Here is a 12289-nt window from a genome sequence, read left to right as displayed (position 1 = left end):
AGAGGCACCAGGCTCAGGATCATTACTGGTGCATTGTAGACAGTTGTGTTAATGCACTGTTTTGACTAACGGTGTTGCCGTATGAGTCGGTCTCGCGAGGTCGAGAGTAACGCGAGGTGTTAGGGGAACAGATATGCTAGGCGTTCTCCCCCATGACTTTTGTGGATTGTCTCCTAACAGCTTGGTATTAATAAATACTGAAACCTAGATCATACGCCTCTCTCGTGATTGACATGGTGTCAGAAGTGGGATATCCCTCGCTGTGACTGAGCCGGACGGAATTTCACAGACAACTCGGCACCAGGAAAGGAGGTGAATAAATCGCCGGAATGGCGGATGGATTCAGACGTCCCGATCCCCTCGTCTTTGACGGAAATGTAGCAGAAAACTGGCGTAAGTTTGAACGTGAATACGAAATATTTATCGCCGCTGCACACAGTGATAAGCCTGCCAAGACGAGAGCATACATACTCCTCAATCTGGCGGGACCGGAGGCTATAGAAAGGGAACAGTCATTCACATATGCACCCGCGGTCACAGATGGCGAAAACGTCATCACACAGGCGGAGTCCCGGGAGGATCCCGTCTGCCTGCTACGAAAATTTAGAGAAATATGTAACCCGGAAACAAACGTGATAATGGAGAGACACAATTTCAATTCTCGATGCCAAAAACCAGCAGAAACAGTTGAATCGTACGTAAGCACACTGAAAAACCTTGCCAAAACGTGCAACTTCGGCCAATTACAGGATGAACTTGTTAGAGACAGACTGGTCGTTGGAATATGTAATGACAGTGTCAGACGTTCCTTACTCAAAGAAACTGACCTCACGCTAGCAAAGGCTATACGTATCTGCCAAATAAGTGAGCTCACAGACCAACATACAAAAACCCTCTCTGCACCTAAATATGCGACAGCTGCCAGTGTGGATACCATGCAGATAAAACGCAGTAACAAACCCAAAGGCCAGTTGAAATTTAAAGCCAAACCGGAAAGTACACCGATCTCAAACTGCAGCTACTGCGGAGGCACACACCCTGCCCAACGCCACCAATGCCCGGCCTTTGGTCAGCAGTGTCACGGCTGTGGGAATTACAACCATTTCAAGAAGCTGTGCAGATCTACAAGAGTTTGCAAGTCTAGCAGACAAGTAAATCAGCTATTGACAGAGGCAGATTCTGACACTGACACTTTTATGGTTGAGGGCTTGTCAATACAGGGAGACAACAATATCGACACTATACACACTGAGGACTGTTACAAAGGGGAAGGACACTGCACTGTAATGATTAATGACAAAAGCCTTGAATTAAAAGTTGATACTGGGGCCAAATGCAACGTGATCTCCCTCGATACATACAAAACCATCAAAAAACATGAAGAAATATGCAAACCAAGTAGAATGATAAAACTTATTGCTTTTGGTGGGACTGTGATCGAGTCAATTGGCACAGTGACTCTGCAATGTGAGCTCAATGGCCAGTACCACATGCTAAAATTCCAAGTTATTCACAAAAGTGCACAGCCTATACTAGGCTTACAAGACAGCCTGAAGATGAAACTGGTCACCTTTAGCAAAGATGTGCACCACATAGACACTGTTCAGGATCAAACAATATCACAGAGGATGTTCAAGGAATATGCGGACTTGTTTACAAATGAACTTGGTGATCTACCTGTAACCTATGTAATGAAGTTAGATCCTACCGTGGTGCCAGCCATCAACCCCCCCCGCCGCATTCCTGTGGCAATGCAGGAAAAGGTGAAACTGGAACTCCAGAGAATGCAGGACCTTGGAGTAATCGAACCAGTGGACGAGCCCACTGAGTGGGTCTCTAATATGGTTGCTACACACAAGAAAGACACAGATGAGGTTCGTTTATGCATAGACCCACGAAACTTAAACAAAGCACTAATGCGCCCCCATCACCCAATGCGTACAGTAGAGGAGGTGGCAGCGCAAATGTCAGGCGCCACTGTCTTCTCCGTCCTTGATGCCAAAAGCTCATTCTGGCAGATTAAATTAGACAGTGCCTCATCTCTCCACACCACATTCACTACCCCCTTCGGCAGGTTCAAATTCCTCAGGATGCCCTTTGGCATCAATACCGCCTCCGAGGTTTTCCAAAGAGCCATGGAACAAATATTCGCCGGATACCCCTGCGCTATAATCGTGGACGACATTATTATTGGTGGTAGAGACGCAGAAGAGCATGAGAAAAATCTGAGAATGGTTCTGGACCGGGCCAGAAAAATAAAGCTCAGACTCAACAGAAAAAAATGCAAATTCGGGCTCAGGGAGGTGAGCTACGTAGGACACGTGTTCACTGAGGCAGGCCTCAAAGCTGATCCTACAAAAATAGCAGCAATCAATAAAATGCCCCCTCCAGAGGACAAATCAGCCTTGCAGCGCTTTCTGGGAATGGTCACTTACCTGGGTAAATTCATCCCGAACCTGAGCGAGCTGACGCAGCCACTACGGCAACTGCTACACAAGGATGTGGCTTGGAGCTGGACGCAACACCAACAGGATGCGTTTGATGGACTCAAGTTGTGTGTCACAAGGCCGCCAGTGCTCTGTTACTACGACGTCACAAAACCTGTGACTCTCACCTGTGACGCATCACAACATGGTTTAGGTGCTGCCTGCCTTCAGAACGACATGCCAGTGGCTTATGCATCCCGCGCACTGACCGAGACAGAACGGAGGTACGCACAAATTGAAAAAGAGCTACTGGCAGTGGTCTTTGCTTGTTACAAATTCTATGACTACATCTATGGCAAACCCATTGTGATTGAAACTGACCACCAACCCTTGGTCACAATCCACAGTAAGCCCTTTAATGCAATCCCTGCACGTCTGCAGCGCATGATGTTGACGCTGCAGAAATTCAACCTGACCCTGATGTACAAAAAGGGGAAACACCTCTACCTGGCTGACACCCTCTCACGCGCACCTAGACGTGATGTGGGTCCTTCAGATGAGGAAAAGCACGAGTTTGAGGTGATGTCAGTCCAACTGATATCCCCACGGCGGCTTGTTGAACTGCGTGAACACACAGCCACGGACCCAGTCCTCCAGACAATCACCCAGTTTATCAGAAATGGATGGCCCAGGTGCACAGGGAGAGTGCCCGTAGAGGCCAAACCATATTTCAATCTCCGCGATGAACTCACCGTCGAGGATGACATCATCATGCGAAGGCACAGAGCTGTCATCCCTACTTCCTTGCATTCCGAGTATATTAAGGCGCTACACAAGGGCCACCCAGGTGTGGAAGCTACAAAGAGGAGGGCAAGAGAATGCGCATTCTGGCCTTCAATAAATGAGGATGTGGAGACTGCTATACAAGCATGCAGTACCTGCAACAGCCTGAAACCACACCAACAAAGAGAACCACTAAAACTACACGCAGTCCCTGATCTGCCCTGGTCTGTCGTTGCCACAGATATATTCGAATGGGAGAACCACCACTACCTTGTACTCGTGGATTCGTACTCAGGGTGGTTTGAAGTTGACCAGCTCAGCAACATGTCCTCCCTAAGTGTAATTAACAAACTAAAACGACATTTCTCTGTTCAGGGCATACCGCAGAAATTGTATTCAGACAACGGCACTCAGTTCACGAGTCAGACATTCCGTGACTTCACCAAATCTTGGGACTTCACACATGTGACGAGCAGTCCCGACTACCCGCAGTCCAACGGCCTCAGTGAAAGGGCCGTACGGAGTGCAAAGAAGCTGCTGGAGACGACAAAAAGGGATGGGACAGACTTTTACCTGAACCTGCTAAGCCTGCGTAACACACCACGGGACAAGATCCTGGGCTCTCCCGCACAAAGACTGCTGTCCAGGCGGACCCGGACGGTCCTGCCCATCTGCAAACATCTGTTAAAACCTGCAGCAAGATCAACGGCTTATGTCAACGCCCAGCTCACAAAGAAACGTGAGACACAGAAACGTTATTATGACAAGTCCAGCAAACCCTTACTTCCCCTGCTACCACATCAAGTAGTAAGACTCCAAACGGAAAAAGGATATGACAGGATGGGCATCGTGAGGCGAAGATGCAATGAACCACGCTCATATGTAGTTGAGTCTGAAGGGAGAGAGTACCGACGTAACAGAAAGCACCTCCTGCCAGTGATGGAACCACAACCTCCTCGACCCTCTGAGCCACTCACACATATAAGCGAACAGAAACAACCTCAAAATAAACACCAACCTGAAACAACAAACCCTGACGCGGAACATGTATACCCAGAACAGTGTCAAATACCAACTACTGCAGAAAAGAGTCCCAACAGTGTACTGCAGGAGAGTCGGAGAGAAAGCGTGGCACAGCCTTCCACATCCACATATGTCACCAGATTTGGCAGAGTTTCCAAACCAAACAGAAAGTACCTGGACTGAAAGTAAAACTCAAATTAAGGCACCATTATATAAGTGGCTTAAATGTACACATGGTGTAAACTGTTATATTTTGTTGGTTAGAATGAGTAGCTGTTTCGCTCTAGACTGTAACGTTTATGCACCACCTTAACTCAGTTGTCCTCTGTTTTATTTTGATATGTTCAGTTTTGATTGTCAATTCAAGTTCTAACAAGAAGTTCTAAAATGACCTACTATCAGTCAGTTGTGTTCATTTTGCATGTTAGGCCTACAAAGGGGGATGTAGACAGTTGTGTTAATGCACTGTTTTGACTAACGGTGTTGCCGTATGAGTCGGTCTCGCGAGGTCGAGAGTAACGCGAGGTGTTAGGGGAACAGATATGCTAGGCGTTCTCCCCCATGACTTTTGTGGATTGTCTCCTAACAGCTTGGTATTAATAAATACTGAAACCTAGATCATACGCCTCTCTCGTGATTGACAGCATGCTCTCCAGAATCGGTAGCATCATTTCCACAGGGTGAAATGAAATGGAAAAACTGAATTTTTTACAAAGTTCTGTCAAAGAAAAGAAAATGGGGTAAAGGGTGATTACCCTAAAAGCAGAGATTCATTTCAGCCATGCCAAAAAGATCCCATATCTGACCCACCACTAGCAGATCGCCATATCGCATCTGAAAGACAGGAAATGAAGACTGGCATCCTTTGCAGGCAAAATGCTAAATAGACTAGTTCTTATATAATGCTTTTCTACTCTAGTTGAGCACTCAAATCACTTTATACAATAAATTTGCATTCACCCAAACAGTTTTTCTACGTCTTTTTTTTTTTTTTCATTTTTAGTGTTTCTACATCTAAGTGCTTTCTAACATTCACACTGATATTAATACATCAGGAGCAACTCGAGGTTCAGTATCTTGCCCAAGGATACTTTGGCATGGAGACTGGAGGAGCCAGGAATTGAACAACCAAGTTTGCAATCAGTAGATGTCCTGCTCTACTTCTTGAGCCACAACCAGAGCCAGGATTTGGGCTATAGACTGCCAAAAAACCCACTTATGAGCAAGGAAAGAATTCAGCAGTTCTAGGTATATTCCAGAAGTCCAGGCGCCCCCTCACTGCCACACCATCGCTTCAGCCCGGCACCCAATGTGAGTCATTCCCCATAGACTCCCTTACATCTGGTACTGAGGCTTAGAGTTATGGAAATGACTGACAGGTTTCCTGACACAGCTAGTCGCTGTGTGCCAGACCTCATCTCTGCTAGTCTGAATCACTGAACTGGACCACATGTTTGTGCTGCTGATGCCTTTTTGACCATTTCAAATCAAATTAATAGACATATAATATGCTCTATTGTGTGCTGTAGACCATCCAAGAAGTTTGTGCTTCAATTTTGAAATTGTAGTATTTCCTTAGTCTGCTACTTAGCACTAATTAGCAGATATATGACTCTGTGTGTTGCACTTGTTCAGTTTATTAATGCAGCTTGCTAATTAACTTTGCTTATCCAAATATGCCAACTATGGTTGCAAAAATCCAACACAGTGGCAGCCTAAATTCAGATGATGAAGTTTCTAAATGCAGGCTGTGGTCCAATAGTGAACTTAGCTAATTTCTTAACTGAGTGATGTGAACCGGACGTATCTGCAGTTATAATACACCTGTGACTGTATTTTAACAGTTCTTTTGTGTGTCTACGTTTTGCATACAGTCAATGGACAGGCGCATAATTGCCGTCCACTTCTGGAAGGGGCGCGACGCAGAGCAGGATCCTGAACAGATCTCATGCCATGATAAATTCGATAAAACGCAGCCAGCCTCTGCTCCAAGTTACTTATTTCTGAAAATTCACTCAGAAGCCCAGGGCTTGAATATCTGCGAGAAGTAGCTCCTTCGGAGCCCAATCGTCCTGATAGGCTACAGTGTGGACGCCCCTCTCCCGGAGGAGTGGCGCATTTACGCATTCAGTGAAGGTGCGGGTGGGCAGAAACAGAGCGGAAAGTATCCATAGGCTACCTTCAAATGTAAACTTGTTTGTGGTCCTAAAGTATCGCTAATGACATTACATGAGCGACTGTAGTTAGCCAGTCTCTGCGTTCAGTAGCTGTGAGAGTATTTAAGCATTTTGAACTTACACGTTTAGGTCCACAATGGGACGAGGCCCACCCCCACCCCCTGCCTTTCTTGGGAACAATAAATAACGGCTGTACCAACCTTTATTTGTCTCCGAAGCAGGAACCACTGGCATCACTCTCTTGCTCAGTAGTTTATGTACAGTTTTCTCTCTTGCTGGTGTTACAAATTTTCTTACAGAATCTGTCCCCTTCTCATTTCTCAGTTTGTACATCCTACTTTGTTTTGCGTTGTAATCCCTCCCACAACAGATACAGGCCGAGGAAGAGGCAGACAGAGAGAGAGGAGTGGGTGTAACTGATATTTGACCAAAAGTACAAAAAACAAATGGCATTTTTGCCAAAACCTGTTGCTACTGTATTTGATGATATCGGATATCAGATGAGTTTAATAGATTGAAGACTTTAAAATAGACATGAATGCAAAACTGGTTTGCTCACACAGTTGAACATTTTAATGAAACAAAAGAGGCTATAAATATAAAGATCAGCTTATCTGAAAAGACCTCAAAATTTGTCCTGTCCTGATTTGTCCTGTTCATCTTTTCTGCAAAGGATGCATTACAGCTCCCTGAACAGAACTCCTCTTCTCCAGATCCATTTTAGGAACTGACATTGTTCAAGATGGTGCACTGAGATTCATTTCCAGGTCACAGGCAGGAAAATGAATGACACAAAATTATCCCTGCAGTCAAACAGTACAGAAAATTACTTTTCTTTTCACAATCACTTTTCACATTTCCTGGACTGCTAGGTAAAATGTCATGAGGTCAAAAATTGGTGCGGAGGAGGCCAATCCATCTGCACATAAATTAGGTTGCTTAATAATGTGAGAGTGGATGTTATTGATGTGGGTCTGCTGTGTTCAAACTACATCCCAAAGATGGATTACATAAAGCACGGAGAACATTTATCACAGCAGCATAATGTTCTTAGTTACGTTAGTTATCAGCAAGTTATGCTATGGCACAGAAATAATCAAGATCTGCGTGGGCTGCATCAGTTGTCGGGTATGTTGATTGCTTTTGTGAAAGCTCTGGTAGTTTATCTCCTTCCCTTTCACAAAGGAGGTAAGGAGGTGTTGATCAAGTAGGTAATAAAGGAGCCACTGAAGCAGCTTTTGAGAATTTGAACAGCTCTTGTTATGGCTTACATGCAGATGCTCACTTCACTCAGTTACAAACCTTCCCAAGCAAAAGTGACCGAACACAGCAAGAGAAATGAGCCTGGAGTTATGCTGAGAAGAACAGAGTTGGTTTGACCTGGAACCGCAACTCATAACCCTCAGAGCCAATCTATGGAGCCCTTGGGACAAACCACTTCGCAGCCATCCTGCCAGTGCCTCTGGGAAGTCATTTGGGAAGTTGTTTTGAAATCTGTCCAAATAAATAGGGAGAGAGGCTGAGTATTAATTTCTGTGACTTTAAAAACTACATAAATAGAATCACCAATCAAATCTAATTTAAAAGAAAAGTTAAAAGGTTTGTTAACTTTGCCCAAAGTACCAAACAGAAGCAGGCACCCCCAGGTTATAGTCTTCTACTGCTGCCCTCTGGTGTGCCTGAGGGGAACAGCATCACCTGTCTACCCTGGTCTCTGATTTTATTACATGCACTTATTCACAAGAGGATGGACCCACATATTTGATTTAGCAAAGATTTCTCTGGGACGCAAAGCTCCCAGAGATTTTAGGCACATTTATTTGGGCACTGAAATGGTAAATAACGAACAGTCGTTGCAGTTACCTGAGAACCATCTAATACATACTCTCTGCAAGCCTGGAGTTGGGTCAGCCAACTAGTTTGGAGTCTGAGAGAGCAGTTGCTGTCTCACTACTGACCCCCAGTGGCAGATGATACTGCCCTCCTGGGAGGGAGATGATGTTATTCCAGGCCTGAGAGGTGTAGTTGGCTTTATACAACATCTGGGGGTTGAGATGGCACAGAGCTTCTGTCTGCCTCTTTCTCACCTAAAATTTCACCTGATGGCACAAAGTGATTGTTCCAACAACCCCTCAGTAGACTCTAGTTCATCCAGAGTAACTGCCTTATCCCTGTCTCAGAAGTTGAAGAGGTGAGTCACATATGTCTCTGTGAAAGCCATTTATCTGCTGAGGGACACACGGACATTTAAATCTGGGCAGCCCAACCATCACTGACGAGAGGTGCAAGCAGATCATCTGATAGCACTCAGTGACCCAAGTGCATTGCCTATGGTGACAGAGCTAAGCACGCAAGTGGCTCAGCAGGCAGTAAATTAACCAAGCCAGACTTTTCAGTGGTGTCAGGTACAAGTACTATCCATATTCATCACCTAATGAGCCATAGTTAACACCAACAGGCACATTTAAACTAACCTCAAATTGGCAGACAAGAAAGCTAACTAGCAGGAGCTAGCCCAACTCAGCTGAGGTGTTCTTTATGAAAGAAAGATCGTGACACCTGGGGGTTGACTGTCAAGACCATGCGCAGGAGGGGACTCACATATGTCATCACTGGACATTTGCGTTAAAGGAGTGAGGTGTGTCTTCACCCAGGCCATGTGGGGCTACAATATTCCACACTACATGTGCTCTACTGAGTGAATAAACAGCAGTTTTGACACACTGATGTAAGCAGTAAAATTTTAAAACTGGAAATTCCAGACCTGTATTGAATGAATTGGGACACCATGTGAGCTGCCTCTGGTATGAACACAGTCATTCCTGTAATGCGTCACAAGGGAGCGCTCTCCATCTGTTTAAACTGGCTGGCACTACTACTTTGGCTGTGGTTAGGTTTTCATTCCGTTTTGACCAGTGACATTCATCTCCCAAACAATTCCTGCTTTCTCCGTGTAGCTGCATGTAATTACACTTCTGTGAAATTCAGTTTTCAGTTTTGTTTTGTTACAATACCAGTCAAACATATGTAAATGAAAGTGCCATATTGGTGCTTCATGTTGAGAATATTTACGAATCCTAACAGAACTGCAGATTCACCTGATTTCAGTATAATGCAATAAATAACAAACACATGTTTTGCATTCTTTTACTTCTTTTTCATCTTTTGCTTATTGTAATGAAGGAAATGAGTTTTTATGAAGTTTCAAATATACTCATGGTATATGTTTGCTCTTACCATCTTTACATTTATTTGCCTGACTGGAAAATAAACATAATTGTTTAATGACACAGAAGCTCATAATCTTTGGGGTCAGCCGAGAACAGTGTGTTTGCTCTGAGTATGTCTCTATCACTAACAGATGATCAATAACACACACGAGGGCTCTGATAAAGAGAAACTCCGAGGTCATGTGAAGACAGAGCTCCTGGAATCCTTCGTCTTGCACATTTCTTGTTTTGTATAGTGACATAACCAAGACTGATAAGCTTTGACTATAAGAAATCCTGACCAGAAGAAGAGAGTGTCAGTACTTCATTTCAGGTCCGGTACCACACTGGTATGCAGTTCTGACCCAGATTAATCTGTAAACTGTGTGAAAATGGCTAATTAAATTTAATAATTGAACTCCTTATTCTGTTGTTTTGTGTCATTCCTGTTTGATAAACGAACGCGTAGAAACCAAGTAAAACAAACCCGTTCTTAGTTTTCAACAGTAACCAGTAACTTTAATGAGCTTTTAATCTGACTAATAAAGAGCTGTAAAAGATGAATGTTTCTCTCTTCACATTCTCTCCTTCCAGTGCCTGCTCATCTCCTGCTTTCCATTTTTTTATTCCCTTCATTTTTCTTTCTTTCTTGCCCTCTATCGAACTGTCAATTTAGGTCAAGTTCAACTGTGGGGCTCTCAGCCTGAGCAGCAGCACCTTTGACCTGGTGATCTGCATCTCGTCTAGACCGAGGCAGCCCAGTTCTGTCCTTAACTCTGGCGGACACACTGACTCTCTGGATGGCAGGAATGCCGTAAAAGAGATTGTGCTGCTTATATTCAAGCATTAAAGCAAGGCCAGAGTTACAGATCTAACACTCTATTCAAAACATTTGAATGAGCATGTACACATGCTCAGTGTGTGGTTAACCTGTAGGCAGACTCCTGCTATACTGACACTGGGATTAAGTATTTGTTTATTAAAATTTACCATGTGCCACAGTTAGCCCAGTGAAGAACAAAGCCTTTGAAGATAAATGGACTAACAGAATCTGGGTTACTTATTTACAGTGCAGTCAGTGTGTGTCTGCTTCCAATCCAAACTCTTTCCTTTCACAGGAAAAAAAAAAAAAGCTTCAAGTCAACTGTGTGACAAGAGGTGAACACATTAGTATGGGAGGATGGTTTTCTCTATGCTTGCAACACTCCTGAGATGCAGCTCTATAAATCTTTTCTTTGTGTAATGAGGGTTAAATAAGGTTGTGTTGTCACAGGGAATGATTCTCAAAAGGATGTGTGTATATCGAGACAGAAAATGGGCACACCAGACAAAGTAATGTGATCACATTGTTTCTGGGAAACAGCAGGAGGCCTCTTATCAAAGCAAACATCTTCCCAATTAAGCTTGCTGACCCGGAGGTGGGTCTAACCAGGCAATTGGGCTGAATTGATTCATAGAAGACAGGAGTAATGCAACCGGCAAATTCTAGGTTTTCAAGATTTTAGGGCTTATAGTTGCCTCTTTAACACCTAAAATGCTGATTTATTATTTGGTGAAATTATCTTTTGAATTGTTTGAAAGTCATGTTGAAATTATCAACTAACGAGTCAGTTCTAATTCAGCAGTAATGTGATATCATCTAAATTTACTCTGTCAAAAATAAAAATATTTGCTACCCTTTTATATTATTAGTTTATCGCTAATTAGCATTCTGATCTAGATGGTGCTAATTTTAACTACAACACTTTCACGAGTCAACCAGAAGCTTGTCTAGTTGTGTAAAAAATATTAACAAGTAAATAAATAAATGGTAAATCTGCCTGTCATGGTCCTGGGCCGGTGGCCCAGCGTTTTGAGTTTCTTTTGTGTAGCTTTCTTTGTTATACTTTGTAGGTTATGTTTCTTAGTGTTTCTTACAGTTTTATTGTTTGAGTATGGTGTTTAGTTTCCCTTGTTGTTTTTGTGCATGTTCCCTTTGTCAAGTTTTCAGTATTAGGTCTGCGTCTGTTATGTTTAGTCAGTTCCTGTTTTATTTTGACAGTCTCGTGTTCCCTGTGCTTTGTGTTTAGTTTTGCTTCCCCTTTGTCATTAGGTTCATTTGGTTCACCTGTCACCTGTTGTTTCCACTTGCCCTAATCTCCTTGTGTGTACTTAAGCCCTGAGTCGTCATTGTTTCCCCAGTGTTCCCCTCTTAGCTGTGTGTTTTGTTTTTGCTTTCTCCCAGGCTTCTGGTTTGTTTATTGCCTTGGTTGAGATTTCGGGTTTTTGTATTTTGTGTTTTTCGAGTCCCTGCAAATAAATAAGTTTTAGTTTACGTCTGCGTATGTCCTGCACTTGGGTCCTCTCCCTCCGCACACAGCCCCTCATCGTGACACTGCCAGATTAATAGTGAAGTAAAAGTATTAATGTAGTGAAGAAGAAAGAATTGAAACTACTGTAAAGTATATAAAGTCCTGCTTTTTACGCATAAAATGCGACAAAATAAACATTTTATTTAATAATATTTTAAAACGTGACCCAACAATACTGTACTTCCATTAGTCACGTCAACTGATTAGTGCGCGTGCCGGCCTCGCGGGGCACATGAGGTAAACTGGGATTGGGTCCATCTGAATGGTTATTAGCACTTGCAGGGGAATCCTCAAATGACCCAGTAGGAAGCCTTCTGCGA

Source organism: Archocentrus centrarchus, chromosome 9 (assembly GCF_007364275.1).
Source record: "Archocentrus centrarchus isolate MPI-CPG fArcCen1 chromosome 9, fArcCen1, whole genome shotgun sequence".
NCBI lineage: Eukaryota > Metazoa > Chordata > Actinopteri > Cichliformes > Cichlidae > Archocentrus > Archocentrus centrarchus.
The sequence above is the reverse complement of the archived record's forward strand: the minus strand, read 5'-3'. Positions refer to the sequence as shown.